Consider the following 24309-nt stretch of genomic DNA (forward strand, 5'->3'; position numbering starts at 1 on the left):
CTGTTCTGTTCCAGCTTGTTCTAGTCACATCGCTGCAGCCCCAGCCTACCTGCCTGCTAGCCCATCAACCAACCTGCCTGCTTGTCAGCCCATCAACTTGCCTGCTTGTCAGCAGATCAACTACCTGCCTGCCTGCCTGCCTTCAAGCCTGCACAACCACCTGCCTGCCTTCAAGCCTGCACAACTACCTACCTGCCAGCCCTTCAACTTGCCTGCCTGCCAGCTCACCCATCAACCTGCCTGCCTGCCTGTCAGCACATCAACTACCTGCCAGCCTGCCCTCAAGCCTGCACAACTACCTGCCTGCCTTCAAGCCTGCATAATTACCTACCTGCCAGCCCTTCAACTTACCTGCCTGCCAGCTCACCCATCAACCTGCCTGCCTCCCAGCCCATCTACCTGCCTGCCTCCTAGCTCATCAACCTGCCTGCCCCCCAGCCCATCAACCTGCCTGCCTGCTTACCCGCCAGCCCATCTCTTCCAAGTTGTTGCCTGTTGTTCCAGTCTTACTTATGGCCCCTATACACATTCTCTTCCTTGCCCAGTCCCTTCCCAATCTTTTCCTCCTCCCCCCACCACTGTCTACCGCAGGAACTCACTGCCCATCCATGTTCTCTCCCGTCCTGCTCACTACTGCAATACCCTACCCACCCCCGTCCCTCACCACCTCACCTGCCCCCCTCCTTCCTAGCTCTCAACCTTCAACACTTCCTTCCTGCCATTAACCTATCCCCATTCCTCCTAAGCGCATCCCGTCTTTGTCGCCCTACCTCCCCCACCCTCCTCCGCACTCTCTTGCTCCTCCTGCTATCAGCGGGAGACATCAATCCCAATCCAGGTCCCCCACACCTATCCTCATCCTATCCCTGCAAATGATTCTGGAATGTCTCCAATCTCATCTCTATTCCCCTCCTCCCCCCTCTTCTCGTGTGCCCTGTGGAATGCCCGCTAGGTATGCAATAAACTTTCCTCCACCCATGATCTCTTCATCTCCCATTCCTTTCAACTGCTCGCCCTAACTGAAACCTGGCTCACCCCCGACGACTCTGCCTCAGTCGCGGCACTTTGCCATGGAGGTTATCTTTTCTCCCATACTCCCCACCCAGTTGGCCGCGGAGGAGGCGTCGGGTTTCTACTTTCGCCCTCCTGTAGTTTTCAACCCCTCCTACCGCAGTCTCACTGCTTCTCATCCTTTGAGGTTCACTCCATCCGTCTATTCTACCCGCTGCCACTCAGAGTTGCAGTCATTTACCGACCCCCTGATAAGTCCCTCTCTTCCTTCCTTACCGACTTTGATGCCTGGCTCTCCGTTTTTCTTGAACCTTCATCTCCGTCCCTCATTCTTGGAGACTTTAACATACACACTGACGACCCATCCAACTCTTACGCTTCTCAGTTCCTCACTCTGACATCCTCCTTCAACCTCCGGCTGAGCTCCACCACCCCTACTCACCAAACTGGCCATTGTCTCGACCTCGTCCTCTCCTCTACCTGCTCACCCTCCAATTTCTGCGCCTCAGCTCTTCCGCTCTCTGATCATCACCTGATCACCTTCACACTTCATCACCCTCCCCCTCAGCCCCGCCCAACACTCACCACTACTTTCAGGAATCTCCAGGCTGTTGACCCTCCCACCTTATCCTCTAGTATCTCTAATCTCCCTTTCATCATGTCCCCCGAGTCTGTCGACAAGGCTGTTTCTGTTTACAATGCCACTCTCTCCTCTGCTCTAGACACCCTTGCACCATCCATCTCCCGTCCCACAAGGCGTACTAATCCCCAGCCCTGGCTGACCCCTTGCATCAGTTACCTTCACTCCTGCGCCGGATCTGCTGAACGCCTCTGGAGGAAATCTCGCACCCATACCGACTTCATTCATTACAAATTCATGCTATCCTCATTCCAGTCCTCCCTATTCCTTGCCAAACAGGACTACTATACCCAATTGACTAACTCGGCTCTAACCCTCGTCGTCTCCTCGCCACCCTTAACTCCCTCCTCAAAGTGCCCTCCGCTCCCACCCCCCCTCACTCTCTCCTCAATCACTGGCTGACTACTTCCGCAACGAGGTGCAGAAGATCAACCTTGAGTTCACTACCAAGCCACCTCCTCCTCTTCACCCTTCAACCCTCTCCCTCAACCAACCAACCCATGCCGCCGCCTCCTCTTTTCCTGATATCACCGAAGAGGAAACCGCCCACCTTCTTTCCTCCTCGAAATGCACCACCTGTTCTTCTGATCCCATCCCCACCAACTTACTAAACACCATTTCTCCTACTGTCACCCCCCCCCCCCCATCTGTCATATCCTCAACCTCTCTCTCTCCACTGCAACTGTCCCCGACACCTTCAAACTGTTGGAATGTAATTGTATTTTACATGCATTGCCTGTCACCTATTATTTCTCTGTGATTACTCTGTGACCTCTGATGTGAATTACTTAGAGAGGTCACACTGCTATGCAACTTCCTGTGGGGGTTAGATGCAGCAGACACAGCACATGGAGCACATGGAGCTCATGATCTCTCCTAATCTGAGAGGATCTATGGTGGTGTGAGCATCCATTACCATCTAAGCACATGGAAAGAGCTGATAATACAAATGTATAGTAATATGTATATATAAGCCTGTCTGATTATAATCTAACTACAAACTGTGAGTAAACAGATGTTTTGTTACTTCAACTTTAAAGTGACTCAGCAGTGAATTATTCAGGGGTGAATGAGAGAGAGATGAAGAAAGAAATTAACATTTCTAAAGCTGAAGCTGTGTGTACTAAATCTGCTAATTATTTACTACAAATAATCCAACAAAAGGGTTATGGGCCCAGGGCCAGGAATTGAAAAAGAAGAGAAATATTACCAGGCAGAAAAAAAAAGCCACATTTTTCTCTTAAGTTTTAAAGGAAAGATTCAGTCTGTCTCTCTCTCCCCCCACACAGCAGACAGAAGGCTAAGAAAATGGCTGAGGGAGGAAATTCACCATTTTTCTATTCTCTCAAGGTGCCTAAATTAACTGAGTTTAATTATCGGCAGTGGGAACTAAGATTCATATGTCTCCTTCGAGCAAAAGGATTAAATATATGCTTAGACCAAGACAGAACAGCTGAAAATATGGCTGAATGGGACAATGCAAACTATTATGTGAAGTGCATGCTTTTGGAAGCTCTCTCAGAGAAACAAGCCATATTAGTGGAGGGAAAAGATACACCAAAGGACATTTTATATAAACTGAGAACTATGTATGCAACTACATATGCAAAGCAGCAACCAATTTGGCTGGCAGAGTTGAATGAAACCAAATTAAGGGATAAAAGTAAATGTAATGATCACATTATGCATCTTATGTCTTCATTTCAAAAGTTAGAACTTTCTGGAATTCCCATGTGTGATGCATTGAAAAGAGCATTTCTTTTTACCTCACTATCAAAGAAGTTTGATGTTTTTAGGTCTGTAAATGAGGCCATTGAAGGGCAATCTTTTGAACAGACAACATCAAAACTAAGGCAGGAATGCATAATAAATGATTCTGAGGAGATGTGTTCTCAAAGCAAGTCAGAGAGAAATGAAACAAATTTCTTGGCAAAGAACAGAGGAAGGCGGAGCTATGGGAAAACTCCACCCAAGGGCAAGCTGATTTGCTACTCATGTGGAAAGGAGGGACATGTATCTAAATGGTGTAAGGAAACACAAAACACTCCCTCTAGCTCACCTAAGCCAATGGAACTAAAGAATTTTCAAACCAGGAAATGTATGAAGGACAAAGATAAACACAAGGGCTTTCTAATGGCAGAAAAATCTTTGACTATGGTAAATAATAATTCAAATGAAAGTACTTGGATTTTGGATTCGGGGAGCACATGCCATTTAACCAATTGTAAGGATTTCTTTCAGGAAATGTGTCCAGAGGAAGGTATTCTTAAAACTGCAAACGCAGGGACTGCTAAGATCCAAGCAAAAGGTATTGGATTCTTAAAATGCAAAGTGTCTAATGAAGTTAAAGAAACTCCTGTAAGTGATGTCTTGTATATTCCCCAAGCAGTTTGCAATATGCTTAGTGTATCTACATTAGATAAGAAGGGATTTGTGATTCATTTTGAAAACAGTAAGTGCACAATCTCTAAAAATGATGAAGTGTATGCTGAAGCTTTTATGCATAATGATGTTTATAAGCTGAACATTTCAGGTGAAGCCTCACATATGGCGCAAGTAAGGAAGAATGATGGTAAATGTAGTCTGGAAATCTGGCATCGCCGCCTGGGACATCGTGATTGTAAGGTGATCCAGGATCTTTACAGTAAGCAACTGGCCACCGGCATTCAGATAAGTGCAGATGCTGGTAAAATGGAGAAATGCATAGACTGTGTTACTCAAAAAGGTGTAAGACCCTCATTTCCTGCATACACAGGAAATAGGAGTAATAAAGTGCTGGACTTAATACACAGTGACTTATGTGGACCGTTTAATATCCCATCATTGGGAAATAACAGATTTGTGCTAATATTCTTGGATGATTTCTCTAGATATTGTGTGGCCTATTTGCTGAAAGAGAAAAGTCAAGTCACAGACATGCTGAAGAAATACGTAGCCATGGTGAGCAATAAATTTGAAAGAAAACCAAAGGTTCTTCAGACCGACAATGGTGGTGAGTTCACTTCACAAAGCATGCGCACATTTCTAGAACAAGAAGGCATTCAGCATATCACAACAGTAGCTTATACACCAGAGCAAAATTCTGTTGCAGAGAGAAAATTTAGGTCACTTGTGGAAATGACCAGATGTATGCTGTCAGATAGCAATCTCCCTAAAAGACTATGGGGGGAAGCCATTCTCACAGCAGTGTACCTACAAAACAGAATGCCAACTAAAGGCGCTGAGCGCACACCACATGAGACATGGCATGGTAGGAAGCCAAACCTGTCACACATAAGAACATTTGGAAGTACAGCATATGCTCATGTACCAAAGCAAAGAAGGCATAAGCTGGATTCCACAACACAAAGGGGCATTTTAGTTGGCTATGCTCCAGGACACAAAGGATATAGAATTTTGAATCTGAAAACTGGCATTGTTGGCATAAGACATGTTACATATTTTGATGAAAACAAAAGGGTTGATAAAGGCTGGATTATCCCAGATGAGCCTTATCATCCAGAATATGAAACTAGAACCATAATAGACATGCCAGTGTATATAAATGCCATACCAAGGCAGATGTCTGAAAGCAACTCACCTGTATCTAACGAGGAACAGGCAGAGGAAACAGACACAGAAAGGATCATTGAAGAAGACAGTACAGTTGGAGAAGGGGAATCAATTGGAGAAGAACTCTCAGATTTAGAGGATGCGGAAAGGTCGGACCAACCTGTTGTCAGACGCTCATCCAGGGAAAACAAAGGTGTTCCACCCCCAAGACTGTCTTACCTAACAAAGTCAGCAGAAGCTCAAGAGCCCTTAACATGGGATGAGATTGAGAAAATGTCAGCAGAAGAAGCTGCTGAATGGCATAAAGCTGCACAAGAAGAAATTGATGCATTGGATAAAAATAATACTTGGATTCTTACAAAATTACCTCCTGGCAAGAAAGCTATAGGATGCAAATGGGTATTCAAGTTAAAAAGGAATGCACAAGGAAAAGTGGAAAGGTATAAAGCCAGATTAGTGGCAAAGGGATATCTTCAAAAATATGGAGAAGATTTTGATGAAGTGTTTGCACCTGTAGTGAAACACACGACAATCAGAACACTTCTGAGCATTGCAGTCTCAAAAGGCATGCAAGTCAACCACATTGATGTGAAAACAGCATTTCTTCACGGAGATATAACTGAAGACTTGTACATGGAACAACCAACAGGTTTCATAAATACAAAACAAAGACAGCTAGTGTGTAAATTAAACAAAGGTCTTTATGGATTAAAGCAAAGTGCAAAATGTTGGAATGAAAAATTGCATGAAATATTGACAAATTTAGGATTTAAGCAAGGTGAAGCAGATAAATGCTTGTACACTAGGTGCACAAATGGACAATATGCATACATTTTAGCTTTTGTTGATGATCTGCTCATTGCAAGCAAAAGTGAGCAAGAGTACAAGGACATTGTAAAGTGTTTAAACCTCAATGTTGAGATAAAAGAACTGGGTAATGTGTCATACTATCTTGGTATAGAAATTGAGAAACAAAATGATGGTTCTTATCTTCTAAGCCAGAAGCAGAAAATAAATGAGCTTATTGAAAGTTTAGGTATGCAAGATGCCCAAGTTGTAAGCACTCCCATGATCACTGATTTTCTGAAGGATGAAACAGTAAGAGAACCTTTACCAGATAACATCCAATATAGATCAGCCATAGGTAAGCTTTTATATCTAGCTACCACATACAGGGCTGATATAGCAAATGCAGTAGGAATTTTGAGCAGAAGGGTCAGCTCACCTACCAAATCAGATTGGACTGCAGTTAAAAGGATGGTAAGGTATTTAAAGGGTACCATTGATTGTAAATTAAAGATTTCAGCCAATAGTAATCCAAAACTAATATGTTACTGTGATTCAGATTGGGCAGGGGATCATTCTGATTATAAATCCACAAGTGGATATGTGTTTATGTATGGAAATGTACAAATTTCATGGGCCAGTCATAAACAAAGTATTGTGAGTTTGTCTTCTACAGAAGCTGAATATGTGGCTGTATCGGAAGCGTGCAGAGAACTGATGTGGATTGAAAAACTTTTGCTGGATTTCGGAATAGCTGAAAAGAGACCAATCCAGATAATGGAAGATAATCAGAGCTGCATCCGACTGTCACAGAATGACAAGGTTCAGTCACGCACCAAGCACATCGCAACGAAATACCACAACGTGCGAGAGTTGGCGAAAGAAGGGGTCATCAGTCTACACTATTGTCACACCAGTGAGATGACAGCTGACATCATGACCAAACCGTTACCCAGAGAACATTTTGTGAATCTGCGTATAAAGCTTGGACTTTGTATGAATAAATAATTGCATGACAGTTATGCATGAGAAGGGGTTTGTTGGAATGTAATTGTATTTTACATGCATTGCCTGTCACCTATTATTTCTCTGTGATTACTCTGTGACCTCTGATGTGAATTACTTAGAGAGGTCACACTGCTATGCAACTTCCTGTGGGGGTTAGATGCAGCAGACACAGCACATGGAGCACATGGAGCTCATGATCTCTCCTAATCTGAGAGGATCTATGGTGGTGTGAGCATCCATTACCATCTAAGCACATGGAAAGAGCTGATAATACAAATGTATAGTAATATGTATATATAAGCCTGTCTGATTATAATCTAACTACAAACTGTGAGTAAACAGATGTTTTGTTACTTCAACTTTAAAGTGACTCAGCAGTGAATTATTCAGGGGTGAATGAGAGAGAGATGAAGAAAGAAATTAACATTTCTAAAGCTGAAGCTGTGTGTACTAAATCTGCTAATTATTTACTACAAATAATCCAACACAAACAAGCTATAGTCGCACCACTCCTCAAAAAACCATCACTAGACCCTACCTGTCCTTCCAACTACCGCCCCATCTCCCTCCTACCCTTCCTCTCCAAGATACTTGAATGCGCCGTTCACAGCCGCTGCCTTGACTTTCTCTCCTCTCATGCCATCCTCGATCCGCTTCAATCCGGTTTTCGCCCTTTACATTCGACAGAAATGGCACTCACTAAAGTCTGTAATGACCTGTTCCTTGCTAAATCCAAAGGTCACTACTCCATCCTCATCCTCCTCGACCTATCTGCCGCTTTTGACACCGTTAACCATAATTTACTTCTTGCCACACTGTCCTCTTTTGGGTTCCAGGGCTCTGTTCTCCCCTGGTTCTCCTCTTATCTCTCCCACCGTACCTTCAGAGTACACTCTCAAGGATCTTCCTCCACCCCCATCCTGCTCTCTGTTGGAGTTCCTCAGGGATCGGTCCTCGGACCCCTTCTCTTTTCAATCTACACCTCTTCCCTGGGCTCGCTGATCTCATCTCATGATTTCCAATATCATCTTTATGCTGATGACACCCAGCTTTACCTCTCCACACCAGACATCACCGCGGAAACCCAGGCCAAAGTATCGGCCTGCTTATCTGACATTGCCGCCTGGATGTCCAACCGCCACCTGAAACTGAATATGGCCAAGTCCGAGCTTATTGTCTTTCCACCCAAACCCACTTCTCCTCTCCCTCCACTCTCTATTTCAGTCAATAACACCCTCATCCTCCCTGTCTCATCTGCCCGCAACCTCGGCGTCATCTTCAACTCCTCCCTCTCCTCTGTGCATACCCAGCAGACAGCCAAGACCTGTCGCTTCTTTCTCTATAACATCAGCAAAATTTGCCCTTTCCTCTCTGAGCATACCACCCAAACTCTCATCCACTCTCTCATTACCTCTCACCTTGACTACTGCAACCTACTCCTCACTGGCCTCCCACTTAACCATCTATCCCCCCTTCAATCCGTTCAGAACTCTGCTGCGCATCTTATCTTCCGCCTTGACCGATATGCTCATATCACCCCTCTCCTCAAGTCACTTCACTGGCTTCCGATCAGGTACCGCATACAGTTCAAGCTTCTCCTACTAACCTATAAATGCACTCAATCTGCAGCCCCTCATTACCTCTCTACCCTCATCTCCCCTTACGCCCCTACCCGAAACCTCCGCTCTCAGGACAAATCCTTCCTCTCAGTACCCTTCTCCACCACCGCCAACTCCAGGCTCCGCCGTTTCTGCCTCGACTCACCCTATGCTTGGAATAAACTTCCTGAGCCCATACGCCAAGCTCCCTCCCTGCCCATCTTCAAATCCTTACTCAAAGCCCACCTCTTCAATGTTGCTTTCGGCACCTAACCATTATACCCTATTCAGGAAATCTAGACTGCCCCAATTTGACTGACAACACTTTGTCCTTTAGATTGTAAGCTCCTTTGAGCAGGGATTGTCCTTCTCTGTTAAATTGTACAGCACTGCGTAACCCTAGTAGCGCATTAGAAATGTTAAGAAGTAGTAGTAATAGTTGCCAGGCTGCTATACACAGCACCCTCCCAATTAAGAGCCAAGAAGGAAATATGCAAAGCAGAACCTGCTGGGGACACCAGGGCATCAATGCCATTGAATCCGATCATCTTCTGTGCCTGAAGAACCAAGACACCTTGGCATTTACCTCAAGGCCATCAAATAAAAAACCATGATCAGTTAGAAGGCCCCTTGCCTCAACTCCCACTCTCCTGGATACAGGGTGGACCGGCTGAGGAAGTCTGCTTGTACATTGTCCTGGCTCACAATGTGAGCCACCGACAGCACCAGACAATGGCTCTCCACCCAACGGCATAGAGCTGCTGCTTCCTGTGCTATGGCCTGGTTCTTTGTGCCCCCCTGCTTATTGACATACACCACTGCTGTAGCATTGTGACATCACCCATACCACTCTCCCTTGCAGAATGAGGAAGAACTCCAGGAGTGTGAGGTCCATGAATCACCTCGAGACAAAGGCCCTGCGCCATCCACGTGCCGCATTGAGCCCTCCTAGCCCCTGAGGCTGGCATCTGTGGTTACCATAATTCACACTGGAGGTTCTAAGGGAATCCCCTCAACAGATGAGCCATGTCAGTCCACCAGGTGAGGCTCCTTCAAACCCTCAGAGGGAGGAGCAGTCCGTCCTTGAAATCCTGAGACCTCAGGGCCCTGCAGGATAGCAGGGACCCCTAAAAGGGGCCGCATATGTGCATGCGCCCATAGGACTATCTTCAGAGTGTCTGTCAAAACGAGAACCTGAACATAATTTACATCCACAGGGCCTGCAACTGACAGGGTGCACAACTAAGACTGAAGCTTATGCATCCACTCCGCAGTGAAGAACATTATCACCTGAGCCATGTCAAGTAAGGCTCTCAGGTATTCCAACTGCTGACAGGAAACCAAATGGCTCTTGGTCCAGTTCACCACAAAGCCCAGGCCCTCCAGGAGTTGAACACCTGGGAGGTGTTCACTCTGAACTCTTCTGCTAAATTAGCCCTGATCAGCCAATCATTGAGATAGGGGTACACCCTGATGCTTTGAGTGTGTAGCTGGACACAAAAGTGCAAGAAGCACTTGTGAGCCACTTTTATAAGACTGCAAAGGTAGGCTTCCATCAGATCCAGAGAGGTTAAAAAAACAAATAAAAATAAACAAAACAAAACACACAACTCATCCAGCAAAATGTTGGCGATGACTGAAGGCAGCATCTCCATCCACAATAATGGCACTCAGAGCCATGCTGACATCTTTGAGGTCCAGGATGGGTCTGAAGGAGTCTTATTTCTTTGGCACCATGAAATAGATAGAAAAGCAGCCTTTGCCCTGCTCCACGGGAGGCACCACCTCTATAGCCCCCAGCTGGAACAGATGAAGTTTGTCAGCCACTCCCTGGTGTTTTGTGGATAAGCTACAAGGAGAGATCATGAAGGTGTCTGGAATGGGTCACACCACATCTAAGGTATAGTCTTGTCTCACCACCTCTAATACCTACTGTTGACGGTGATGTGGGCCCATTCATGGTAGAAGAGGGACAGTCTGACACCCATCTGAATCGAAGGGCCTAGCACAATTTCATTATGCTCCTCTGATGATGCCATCACCCCAGAGATCCGGCCACCAGGCCTTTCTTGGGCCCATCCAGTAGGAGCTTTCTGGCACACTTACAGGAAATGTGGAAGGGTCCATCGAGCCCAGCATCCTGTCCATGACAGCGGCCAATCCAGGCCAAGGGCACCTGGCAAGCTTCCCAAACGTACAAACATCCTATACACGTTATTCTTGGAATTGTGGATTTTTCCCAAGTCCATTTAGTAGTGGTTTATGGACTTGTCCTTTAGGAAACCGTCTAACCCCTTTGTAAACTCTGCTAAGGTAACCGCCTTCACCACGTTCTCCGGCAACGAATTCCAGAGTTTAATTATGCGTTGGGTGAAGAAAAAGTTTCTTCGATTTGTTTTAAATTTACTACACTGTAGTTTCATCGCATGCCCCCTAGTCCTAGTATTTTTGGAAAGCATGAACAGACGCTTCACATCCACCTGTTCCATTCCACTCATTATTTTATATACCTCTATTATGTCTCCCCTCAGCCGTCTCTTCTCCAAGCTGAAAAGCCCTAGCCTCTTTAGTCTTTCTTCATAGGGAAGTCGTCCCATCCCCACTATCATTTTAGTCGCCCTTCGCTGCACTTTTTCCAATTCGCATATGAATGACCTCTTGTACAGTAGAATACTGTGCTTTTCAAGATGGCCGACCTACCGTCAGCACTGGGACCAGCTCCGTGTGCCCGTCCGCCCGAATCCCTTTCCTGCTGGTCCCGCCGCCGACTTCTTACATTTCCGCATCGTAGGAGGCTCTGAGCGCCAGATGGGCGTCGGATCGGCGTCCGACCGTGACCTCCCCATCGATGTCGGCTGGGCTGGCCTGAGCAGCCTGCAGGAACGTCGCAGGAACGTCGCTGGCCGGATCGGGCGGTGAGGCCGAGCGGTAGGACCCATTCGGGCTGGGGGACAGAGAGGTGAGAGGCAGGCGGTTCAGGGCGGGAGGTCGTGAGCTGCGGAGGCGAGGCGATTGACGAGAGGCTGTGCGCTGCGAGACCGCGAGTCCACGTGGCAGCCGTTCGTCCCTCGCTTCCGCTGCCTGCTAACCGGAGCAGCGTGAGCCAGGAGACTGAGGTGAGCGAGGCGGTGGGTGATCGGCGAGGTAGGGGCGAAGCAGCGAGTGATCGGCGCCTGGGAGTGCTGCTACTCGATTGCAGCTCTGTCCCTTTGGCGTGGGGAGCCAGGTGACCTGGGGCAGCTGACCCACAGGCCCTGATGGCGATCCTTCTGAGAGGAGCTTGGGGAGCCAGGTGACCTAGGCAGCTAATCCCTAGGCCCTGGTGTTGATCCTCTCCTCCTCAGACCCCTTCTCTTGCCTCCGTGATCCCTGCCGGCTCTGATCCTTGCCTTGCCCTGCCGCCAGCTTGCCCTGGTCCTTCGGCTCTGGCCTGTTCCGGTCCGCTGCTCTGCTCTCCTCTGCTCCTGCTTCTCTCAATCCGTCTATTCCGGCTTGCTCTGGTCCTGCTGCTCCGCTGTCTTCTGCTCCAACTCGTCCCAGCTTATCTGTTCCAGCTTGTTCCTGACCTTCTGTCCAGCCAGTCCCAGTCTGTTCCAGCTTGTCCCAGCTTGTTCCAGTCCATCTGTTCCACCTTGCTCCAGTCCGTCCGCTCCAGCCTGTTCCAGTCCATCTGTTCCAGCTTGTCCCAGCCCTACTGCTCCGCTGTCTTCTGCCCCAACTTGTTCCAGCTTGCTCCAGGCCACCCGTTCCAGCTTGTTCCAGTCCACAACTGCCTGCCTGCTCTAATCCATCTGCTCCATCTGCCTGCTCCAGCTCGCTCCACTTTGCTGACCCAGCATTTCCCTGCCTGCTCTGATCCATCTACCTGTTCCAGCCCATCTGCTGAATCCGGACCATCTGCTCAGCTTGCTCCAGGACACCTGACCCAGTTTCTCCCTACTGTTCCATCCAGTCCACACGATCCAGCTTCTTCCTGCTTGTTCCAGTCCGCCTGCTCCAGCCTCCCTGCTTACTGCAGCCATCTGCTACAGCTTGGTCCAGCCCGCCTGATCCAGCTCATCCAGCTTGTTCCACTCCATCTGTTCCAGTCCATCTGCACCAGCCTGTTCCAGTCCATCGGATCCAGCTTCTTCCTGCTTGTTCCAGCCACCTGCTCCAGCTGTTCCAGCCCGCCTAATCCAGCTTGCTCCAGTCAGCCTGATCCAGCTTCTCCAGCTTCCCCTTGCTCGTTCCAGTCCATCTGGACCAGCTTGCTCCAGCCCGCCTGATCCAGCTTCCAGTCCATCTGCACCAGCTTCCTCCACCCCACCTGATCCAGCTTCTCCTGCTCGTTCCAGTCCATCTACACCAGCTTGTTCCAGCCCATCTGATCAGCTTCTCCCTGCCTGCTGCCTGCCCCAGCTGTTCAAACTTATCCCAGCCCGCCTGATCCAGCTTGTTCCAGCTTGTCCAACTTGCCTGCTCACTCACTCCCTCTCTCACTACCTATGGCCCCCATTCACATACTATTCCTCGCCCTATCCCTCCCCAATCTCTTCCCCCTCCCCCCACTGTATACCACACGATCTCACTACCCATCCCCCCCGTCCTGCTCACTACTGCAATACCCTACCTACCCCTATCCCCCATCACCTCACCATCCCTACTGTCCTCCTCTTCCTTCCTAGCTCTCAACCTCCAACACCTCCTTCCTGCCATGAACTCTTCCCCATTCCTCCTCAGCGCATCCCGCCTTCAGCGCCCTACCTCCCCCACCCTTCTCCGCTCTCTCTTGCTCTTTCTCCTGCTATCCGCGGGAGACATCAATCCCAACCCAGGTCCATCACACATGTCCTCGTCCTCGTCTCATCTAAGCAAACGTTCCCGCGATATCTGCAATCTCATCTCCATTCCCCTCCTCCTTCCCCTTCTCGTGTGCCCTGTGGAATGCCCACTCAATCTGCAACAAACTTACCTTCACCCATGATATCTTCATCTCCCATTCCCTCCATCTGCTCGCCCTAACCGAAACCTGGCTCACCCCCGACGACTCTGCCTCAGTCGCAGCCCTCTGCCACGGAGGCTACCTTTTCTCCCATTCGCCCCGCACAGCTAGCCGCGGTGGCGGTGTTGGCCTACTACTTTCACCCTCCTGCAGTTTTCAACCCCTCCTCCTACCACAGTCTCACTGCTTCTCATCCTTTGAAGTCCATTCCATCCGTCTATTCTACCCGCTGCCACTCAGAGTTGCAGTCATCTACCGCCCCCCTGATAAGTCCCTCCCTTCCTTCCTTACTGACTTCGATGCCTGGCTCTCCGTTTTTCTTGAGCCCTCATCCCCATCCCTCATTCTCGGTGACTTCAACATACACACTGATAACCCATCCGACTCATACGCTTCTCAATTCCTCACCCTAACCTCCTCCTTCAACCTCCAACTGAGCTCCACCACCCCTACTCACAAATCTGGTCACTGTCTTGATCTCGTCCTCTCTTCTACCTGCTCACCCTCTAATCTCTGCGTCTCTGCTCTTCCCATTTCTGACCATCACCTGATCACATTCACACTTCATCACCCTCCCCTTCAGTCCCGCCCAACACTAACCACTACCTCCAGGAATCTCCAGGCTGTTGACCCCCCCCCCCCCCCCACCTTATCCGCTACTATCTCTGATGTCCTCCCGTCCATCACGTCCTCCGAGTCTGTTGACAAGGCTGTTTCCAATTACAATGCCACTCTCTCCTCCGCCCTAGACACCCTTGCACCATCTGTTTCCCGTCCCACAAGGCGCACTAATCCCCAGCCCTGGCTTAACCCTTGCACCCGTTACCTTCGCTCCTGCTCCAGATCGGCTGAACGCCTATGGAGGAAATCTCGCACCCATACTGATTTCATTCACTACAAATTCATGCTATCCTCCTTCCAGTCCTCCCTATTCCTCGCCAAACAGGACTACTACACTCATTTGACTAATTCCCTCAGCTTTAACCCTCGTCGTCTCTTTGCCACCCTCAACTCCCTCCTCAAAGTGCCCTCCGCTCCCACCCCCCCTCACTCTCTCCTCAATTACTGGCTGACTACTTCCGTGACAAGGTCCAGAAGATCAACCTCTAATTCACCACTAAACCTTCTCCTCCTCTTCATCCTATCACCCACTCCCTCAACCAATCAACCCAGGCCACCTTCTCCTCTTTTCCTGATATCACCGAAGAGGAAACCGCCCATCTTCTCTCCTCCTCGAAATGCACCACCTGTTCCTCAGACCCCATCCCCACCAACTTACTTATCACCATCTCTCCTACTATCACCCCCCCCCCATCTGTCATATCAACCTCTCTCTCTCCACCGCAACTGTCCCTGACACCTTCAAGCATGCTGTTGTCACACCTCTCCTTAAAAAACCTTCACTTGACCCTACCTGTCCCTCCAACTACCGCCCCCATCTCCCTCCTACCCTTCCTCTCCAAAATACTTGAACACACCGTTCACAGCCGTTGCATTGATTTTCTCGCCTCTCATACCATCCTCGATCCGCTTCAATCTGGCTTTCGCCCACTTCACTCGACAGAAACGGCACTATCCAAAGTCTGTAATGACCTGTTCCTCGCCAAATCCAAAGGTCATTACTCCATCCTCATTTCTCCTCGACCTATTCCGCCGCCTTTGACACTGTCAATCACAACTACTTCTTGACACACTGTCCTCTTTTGGGTTCCAGGGCTCTGTCCTCTCCTGGTTCTCCTCTTATCTCTCCCATCGTACCTTCAGAGTACACTCTCATGGTTCTTTCTCCACCCCTATCCCGCTCTCTGTTGGAGTTCCTCAGGGTTCTGTCCTTGGACCCCTTCTTTCTCTATCTACACCTCTTCCCTGGGCTCCCTGATCTCGTCTCATGGCTTCCAGTATCATCTTTATGCTGACGACACCCAGCTTTATCTCTCCACACCTGACATCACTGCGGAAATCCAGGCCAAGTATCAGGCCTGCTTATCCGACATTGCTGCCTGGATGTCCAACCGCCACCTGAAACTGAACATGGCCAAGACCGAACTTCTTGTCTTCCCACCCAAACCCACTTCTCCTCTACCTCCACTCTCTATTTCGGTTGATGACACCGAGGTTGCGGGCAGATGAGACGAGGTCGATGAGGGTGTTATCTTCGACTCCTCCCTCTCCTTCTCTGCGCATATCCAGCAGATAGCCAAGACCTGTCGCTTCTTCCTCTATAACAGCAAAATCCACCCTTTCCTCTCTGAGCACACCACCCGAACTCTCATCCACTCTCTCGTTACCTCTCGCCTTGACTACTGCAACCTACTCCTCACTGGTCTCCCACTTAGCCACCTATCCCCCCTCCAGTCCGTTCAGAACTCTGCTGCACGTCTTATCTTTCACCTGAACCGATACACTCATATCACCCCTCTCCTCAAATCACTTCATTGACTTCCAATCAGGTGCCGTATTCAATTCAAGCTTCTGCTACTAACCTACAAATGTACTCGATCTGCAAACCCCTCCTTACCTCTCAACCCTCATCTCCCCTTACGTTCCTACCTGTAACCTCTGCTCTCAAGACAAATCCGTCCTCTCAGTACCCTTCTCCACCACCGCCAACTCCAGGCTCCGCCCTTTCTGCCTCGCCTCACCCCACGTGTGGAACAAACTCACCGAGCCCATACACCAGGCCCCCCTCCCTGCCCATCTTCAAATCTCTGCTTAAAGCCCACCTCTTCAATGTCGCCTTCGGCACCTAACCTCTACCCAGGAAATCTTCACTGCCCTAACTTGACATTTCGTTCTTTAGATTGTAAGCTCCTTTGAGCAAGGACCGTCCTTCTTTGTTTATTTTGTACAGCCCTGCGTAACCCTAGTAGCGCTCTAGAAATGTTAAGTAGTAGTAGTAATACAGACTGGCAGGAAAGTATATGCTATGCTTTGATGGCACATAGTTTGTCAGTGGGTGTGTGACAGACTGCACTTGTGTGCCTATAAATTACATTACAGAATACTATAAATTATACACTGTCACACCTACAAACAGGTTTGGGCATTTACAACAACTACAGGGTTGCACCAATTTAAATGTATGCTCTCTGCCATTTGCACTACTATTCTATAAATAAAGCTGTCCTAACCAGTACTGATAGTAGTAGGCATCCTGTTATACAACTACTCTCCACTTGTAATATTTTGATATTTATATTATAAATTCTATCCTTCATCAAAGGGAGGGGGTGACTGATCATTTTCAGTTCAGTTCCATATTGCTTTTTTGGCTTCCTGTTGTTTAGATAGCTTCGGTAATAGAGAATAGGGTAATAGTTCTTTTGTTAGACCAGAGTATTATTATTTTATTATTATTATTACATTTGTACCCTGCGCTTTCCCACATAATGCAGGCTCAATGCGGCTTACATAGTAACTTGAATACAAGTTAATAGAATTTTAATAAAACAGTAGTAAAACAATGTAAAGTTGGGCTTAGTAGTGTATGATAAGTTGAGCTAGATAATATATGACTAGGATAAAAGAGGGTAGACAGGATAGGACAGTGTAATTTGGGAGAAAGGGTGATAAAATTATACACTATATACATTTCTGACTTCTTCATGACTATTCAGCAGTTATTTGTTAAAATTTTATAAAATTTATGATTGAGGAGCAGATTATTGTGTTATATTATTTTATGATTAGTGCTTTAATATGCTAATATTCTTTATTTTAGATGTTTTGTATAACTCGTATTTTTTCGTCACTGAAGATATATGTTTGTATGTGTGTTGCCTTTGTCAAATTTTTATTGATATCAGTTTGGAATTATTTAGACTCCTGAAGGCAGGCCTTTGTGGCCAAAACACGACTTGTTGAGTTATTGGATGTTTTATTAAACTTCTTACAATTTGAACATCGTCTAGCTTCTAACATTTTGTGTCACTTTCACTGTGTTCGGTACATCTGTGCAACTGCAAGGGTTCCTTTTCTTCTGTTCACTTTGTTGTCTTTTTTGGTTTACCCATGGTATAATGAGATATCCAATGTTGTTTTCACTACCTACCCTTAATTAACAGTCATTTCAGGGATCACTTTCCACAGGTGTACACTCAGAGAGGGAACCGTTCATATACAGGTACAACAGATATAGCTCTACCCAGGCATCAGAAGGGTCTTGTCTCTCAGAGGCTGATGCTCAAAACTACTGCCAGCATTAACATGTGCTCAATGCCAGGTTTGCACATACATTATTGCTCACTGAGAGACCCTTTTACCAAGCTGCGGCAAAAGGGGGTCTGCACTGGCGTATGCACCGAGGTCCCCTTTTATCGCAGCAGATAAAAGGGACATTTCTTTTTCCTGTAGGAAATGGCCATGCGACAAGTAAAGCACTTGCCGCGGGGCCATTTCGGGGAGTGGGGGAGCCCTTACCACCACCCATTGAGGTGGCGGAAAGGGGTCCCGTGCCTAACCCAGCGATCACTGATTACCACTGGGTACACTCCGGCGCTACAAATATAAATATATTTTTGTAGCGCTGGATATGATGGTGCGCTAGGGGTGGCCTATTACAAATTCTCCCTCAGTGTAACCTGGAGTTTTATATTTGCAGTAGTATGAAAGTCTAAATTCCCTCTGTAGTGTCATATTAAAAGCAGAAACAAACAGAAAAGACAAATGCATTCATTAATTACTAGACACCTCTCCTCTCAACCAACTCTTCTATGCAGCCCCAGACCTAGCGAAAAATGTCCTCTGCTAAACACGCATGAAAACATTTTTTTTCTTTTTCTTTTGAGCATATGATTGAATTAAAATGCATTTAAATGCAGCCTGCGATAATGGTTTCAATGTAAGTTAATACCCGCACTGAAACCATTTCAGCATTTAGGGCCCCTTTTACTAAGTGGTGGTAAGCCCAATGCAAGCTTTCTGCTCGCTAAACAGGAAGTACTGCCAGGCTGCAATAGAATGAAGACTCTACAGCGAACCTTCGAGCATCAGCCTTTCAAATAGCAAAAGGCTTATTTGAATTCATCTTCTCGAACATTCCTTAATCTTCATTTTCCCAACTGCAAAGGTCTGAAATACAAATTAATACACGCCTCTACCTTCTCCTACATGAGCACGCAACTCTGGAACGCGCCACCACGCTATTTGAAAGCGACCTATGAACTGGCCAACTTCGGCAAACTACTAAAGACTCATCTCTTTGAAAAAATATACCACAAAGATCAAAACATGTAAAATCTCCAATTACACCCAGGTCTAATGTCTTACAATCTTGTATTTCTATTGCCTGATAATGTCTTCTTTAATACCACTACCTTGTATTTTTAAGGTCTAATAATGTCTTCTGTAATATCACTATCTTGTACTTCATGACCATGTAACCCAAAATCCTTCTGTAAAACCAAATGTATATCCTCTTCTCATTTCCAGTATCCATGATGTATTGTAAGCCATATTGAGCCTGCAAAGAGGTGGGAAAACATGGGATACAAATGCAATAAATAAAAAAATCAAAGATAGTATTGATATTCACATGTGCAGTATTTTAAAGCTTTTGTCTTTTCTGTTTGTTTCTACTTTTAATATGACAATACAGAGGGAATTTAGACTTTCAAACTACTACAAATATAAAACTCCTGGTTACACTGAGGGGAGAATTTGTAATAGGTCATTTAATTTGTGTACCAAATATATTATTAGCATTATTAGATTTTAGAAGAAACTCACCCAGAGAGGTACATAGCAAGGTATATCTGGACACCCACAATTACAGCAACAAAATATTCATATTATGGGATAGCATGCTATTTATAATGTCAACACATACACATAAACAACAGACAGCGGGGTAGAACACAAGACAGATAATAGTAGCAGAAATCAGAAAGAAGATAAGGGTGACCAACTTAAGGAAAACTTGCAAATGGAGTCAGAAAAGATACATGATAAGCAAACCTTGTGACAGTATGTGCAGCTGGTGTTAGTCTTTGTGTGTATCACTACCTAGATACTTGCTTTTTCCATTAAAGCTTTGAGTGAAAAGCCAGGAAAAATATAAGGGCAAGCAGTACAGTACCTCAGGGATTAGTTCTGGGGCCAATTCTGTTCAATATCTTTGTGGCTGATATTGCTGATGGTTATTGGAAATTTACAATAGAGTAGACACTCCAGAAGAAGCAGAAAATGTGAGAAGTGATCTACAAAAATCAGAACTGGTCTAATACAATGCTCATTAATCTTTCAGAGGCCGTGACCCCCATTCGAGTGGCTGTTGAAAGTGCATGACCTCAAGTGGGCACAGGACAATGACATCCTATGTACCAAGTGCTCAGGTGGCAACCCCACACTTGGGGTCATGACATATAGTTTGGGAAGTTCTGGTCTAATGCTCGACAGCTAAGCTTTAATGCTAAGAAGTGCAGAGTGATGTACTTTGGGTATATAAATACAATGGTGCTGTATAAGATAGGAGAGGAGAGGCTGATGTGCACAGAACAGGTGAAAGACCATGAGGGTATAGTGAGGATCTCAAGGTGGCAAAACAATATGACAAGGTGGTGGCCAAAAACAGAGGAATAACCAGCCGAAAGGAGATGGTGTTAATGCCACCGTATAGTCATTGGTGAGGCCTAACTTGGAGCAGCTGTATCTCACAAAGATATAAAGAGACTAGAAGTGACCAAAATAGTATAGGGCCTTGAGGAAAATGGTCACTGCTGGGGCTATTCAGCTGCAAAGAATGGTCCCAGTCCAAGAGGTGATATGAACTGTGTGTGAATTATAGCATCCCGTGTAAACAGTGGACATTCCATAAACTGGATTGGGCCTCTAGGGAGTATGTGCAGATAGAGGAATGGCGATTTAAAAAAAAGCTGACGGAAAACGTAAACATGGGAGAAGTAACTTATTGCGGTTGAAACAGACATGCGATAAGGGTGTGGGGGGGGTATTTGTGAAATAGCATTAAGGGGAGACAAAGGGACTGGACATCAAGCTTTAAAAATAGAAAAGGGGAAAAAACTCTGAAATCAACCCAATCTCCAACCCAGATGGATTGTCTTTAATGACAAGGGTTGGAAAAGTCCATGGGTTCCTTATCATTGGCATAAAAAACCCTTCCATTTTATAGTACAAAAATGCTAAACCTTCACACTGACTACGGATCCAAAAAAAGTGAAGAGATTTTTAAACTTCAACTTTCAAATGCAGGGAAGAAACCATGTGTAGGTAATCGATCCAACACACCGATTTTGGCCAGAATTTCGCTATACGGTAGCCGTCTCAAAGCATGAGTAGACCTTTAAAAAAACAAAAACAGAGTGCAAAAACTAAAATGTGAACAAACATCAAATATAAGTGACAAAAAATGCAGACACTAAAGTGCAAAAATATGTGCTAGATCCAAAAAGTCAAAATGAAGAAATAGTTCAAAAGAAAGTACCTGCCAAAAGACTTAAGCACACTCAAACTTCCTGCTGTAGGATCCCTGCCAAAATGGCCGCAGCGTTTTTTCTTTATAGATTTACTATCCGGAATCAAGAAACGCCACGGCCATTTTGGCAGGGATCCTACAGCAGGAAGTTTGAATGTGCTTAAGTCTTTTGACCCACTTAGTCACCTCTCCCTTCTCCAGTCGGTACAAAACTCTGCTGCCCGTCTCATCTTCCGCCAGGGTCGCTTTACTCATACTACCCCTCTCCTCAAGACTCTTCCTATCCGTTTTCGTATCCTGTTCAAACTTCTTCTACTAACCTATAAATGTACTCGCTCTGCTGCTCCCCAGTATCTCTCCACACTCGTCCTTCCCTACACCCCTTCCCGTGCACTCCGCTCCATGGATAAATCCTTCTTATCTGTTACCTTCTCCACTACTGCCAACTCCAGACTTCGCGCCTTCTGTCTCGCTGCACCCTACGCCTGGAATAAACTTCCTGAGCCCCTACGTCTTGCCCCATCCTTGGCCACCTTTAAAACTAGACTGAAAGCCCACCTCTTTAACATTGCTTTTGACTCGTAACCACTCGCCTCCACCTACCCTCCTCTCTTCCTTCCCGTTCACATTAATTGATTTGATTTGCTTACTTTATTTATTTTTTGTCTATTAGATTGTAAGCTCTTTGAGCAGGGACTGTCTTTCTTCTATGTTTGTGCAGCGCTGTGTATGCCTTGTAGCGCTATAGAAATGCTAAATAGTAGTAGTAGTAGCAGGTACTTTCTTTTGAACTATTTCTTCATTTTGACTTTTTGGATCTAGCACATATTTTTGCACTTTAGTGTCTGCATTTTTTGTCACTTATATTTGATGTTTGTTCACATTTTAGTTTTTGCACTCTGTTTTTGTTTTTTTAAAGGTCTACTTATGCTTTGAGACGGCTACCGTATAGCGAAATTCTGGCCAAAATCGGTGTGTTGGATCGATTACCTACACGTGGTTTCTTCCCTGCATTTGAAAGTTGAAGTTTAAAAATCTCTTCACTTTTTTTGGATCCGTAGTCAGTGTGAAGGTTTAGCAATTTTTGCACTATAAAATGGAAGGGTTTTTTATGCCAATGATAAGGAACCCATGGACTTTTCCAACCCTTGTCATTAAAGACAATCCATCTGGGTTGGAGGTTGGGTTGATTTCAGAGTTTTTTCCCCTTTTCTATTTTTAAAGCTTGATGCACTTCACAGAACTGTAGTCTTCTTAAAGTACTATTCTGCCATTATATTAGGGAGAATTTTGTGTAACATTATATATAATACTCTCTTTCCCTTGTTGGGATATATTACTATTGGTGTTTTGATTAACTACATTATCTAATGGCCTTTTTATGTACTTATTTATTTACAGTAATTTGTTTAGCCCCTGATGCAGCCCTTGTAAGGCGAAACATGGCCATGTTGGGCAGTAAAAGGAAATTCTTTGCAGTATTGATGTCAAGGAAATAAATATCATTTTACATTTTATGTGGTCTGCTCTTGTTCTCCTATTTAAAAGTAGGCCCTCGTCACCCAAAATAAAAATGCTCAAGACTAGTGGTTGCCACATCCTGTAGAGTCACCACACAAACAAAAACCCACCTGATTTAATCAAAATGTTTGGCAATGGAAGGCGTATGTGCTGCTCCTGAGCTGATAATCACAATTTGAGTATTTTTTGTATGGCAAGTTCATTGTAATGTGGATTGTTGGGGGAATATGGAGTTTGTGATACGAACTGGAGAGACAAGATTTATATTGAGATTCTGTCCAATCCTGTAGAGACTCTTGACTCCACTCCCACACAGAAGAATTTATTGAATGGTGCTATTATAATGGTGGTTTTACATGGTAGCTGAAACTAGCTAGAGAGAGAGAGAGATTCATTATGCATAGAAGGCCATGGTGTCTCATATTGTTATTTTTTAAAAAGAGAGTTGAGGGGTGTGTGATGTACAGAAATGTCACTTTGACTCACAACCTCCCCCTAGTTGCCACCCCAAATATTTCTGTCTAGAGACAGCACTACAACCGGGTGGGAGGGAAGGGAAGGCAGTGGTGTATTAAGACAAAGTAAACCCAGTACCAGTTTGTCACTATGTAAATAAAAGGAACTGATTGAGAATGGGAAAAAAAAGGGTTTACTTTCATTAATATGTGCTGTTGCCATTAACTAATCACATGACTGCAGAGCACTTTGTACCCTTCCTTTAAGAAGATAAACAACTCTGTCCCTATTACAGTTATGTTCTTGCTGCACTGAACTGGCACTTTCTACTACACACCTTTTATATACATCTATATCTGTGTTTTAGATCATCTTCAATTATTAGCAACTCAAACACTTATGCAACCTATTTACATCCTCTGTTGCAATTAGGCATTAAGATGGTGTGGCTTCACTACTGATTATGTAAAACCAGTTACACAGCAGGGTGGCTGCAGGTTCTTAATGCTACTGAAACCAGCAGGCAAAGCTAACATTTCTTAAGCATTTAATGGTCAATGCTGTAAAACAAACCGGATTGGACTGATAATTTTCTTTAAAATTGGTTTTATGGGGCAATAAATTATCTTACAGCAAATCTCTACCAGACCATCAATTATTTACAAAAAAAAAAAGTTTTTCACCATCAGGAAGTGTTCTCTGGCATAATTACACTTACAACATCTCACTGTCCCTCGTATTCACAAAAACTGTTTACATGAAAGCTAGTGTTTATTGTGTGTAGATTATATAAGTACTTCCACTCTTTAAAGGAGCCCACATTAGGCTTGCTACTTTTGGCGATACTGATTAAACAGCCAATGATTTCCAACGAACAGATTACCACTGAACCTGAAGAATCACGACTTCCAATCATAACCAATGCCATTTTTGTTAGCATACCCCTGCTAATTAAACGTTCAATTTGCCAAAGGTAGGTATCCAACTGACATATCAAAACACCACCTGAAGCGGGACACAGCGCCCAGCACTACCCATGTCAATTTCTGAACACATTCTGAACCTAGTAACCTATACGTGTGTGGAAACAGCGATCATCACAAAATGTTCACATAAAATCCCTTTACTCATAAAAAAAAGTGAGAACTTCAATTTGTGATCTGTGGTTTCCACACCTCACCTGTATTGCTTGCGGATCAGACGAGACTTTTTTTTGTTGACTTCAGGTGACATACCCTACACTACGCTGGAATAAAGATAGTTGAAAAATGAGGAATCCCGCAGAGTCAGATTGTTGGCTGTATCTGCTACCTTAGCATTT

At 45.6% G+C, this 24309-nt stretch overlaps 1 protein-coding gene across 1 annotated transcript in view; it reads right to left on the reverse strand.

The window, feature by feature from the left end:
- Nucleotides 1-24309, reverse strand: part of NR1I2 (nuclear receptor subfamily 1 group I member 2) — a 70651-nt gene that overhangs the window by 45931 nt on the left and 411 nt on the right. Inside the window, 1 exon segment of the mRNA XM_030203996.1 lies at nt 20825-20877. The gene's annotated coding sequence lies outside the window, so the exon portion shown is untranslated.

This window comes from Microcaecilia unicolor, chromosome 5 (genome assembly GCF_901765095.1).
Source record: "Microcaecilia unicolor chromosome 5, aMicUni1.1, whole genome shotgun sequence".
In the NCBI taxonomy this organism is placed as follows: domain Eukaryota; kingdom Metazoa; phylum Chordata; class Amphibia; order Gymnophiona; family Siphonopidae; genus Microcaecilia; species Microcaecilia unicolor.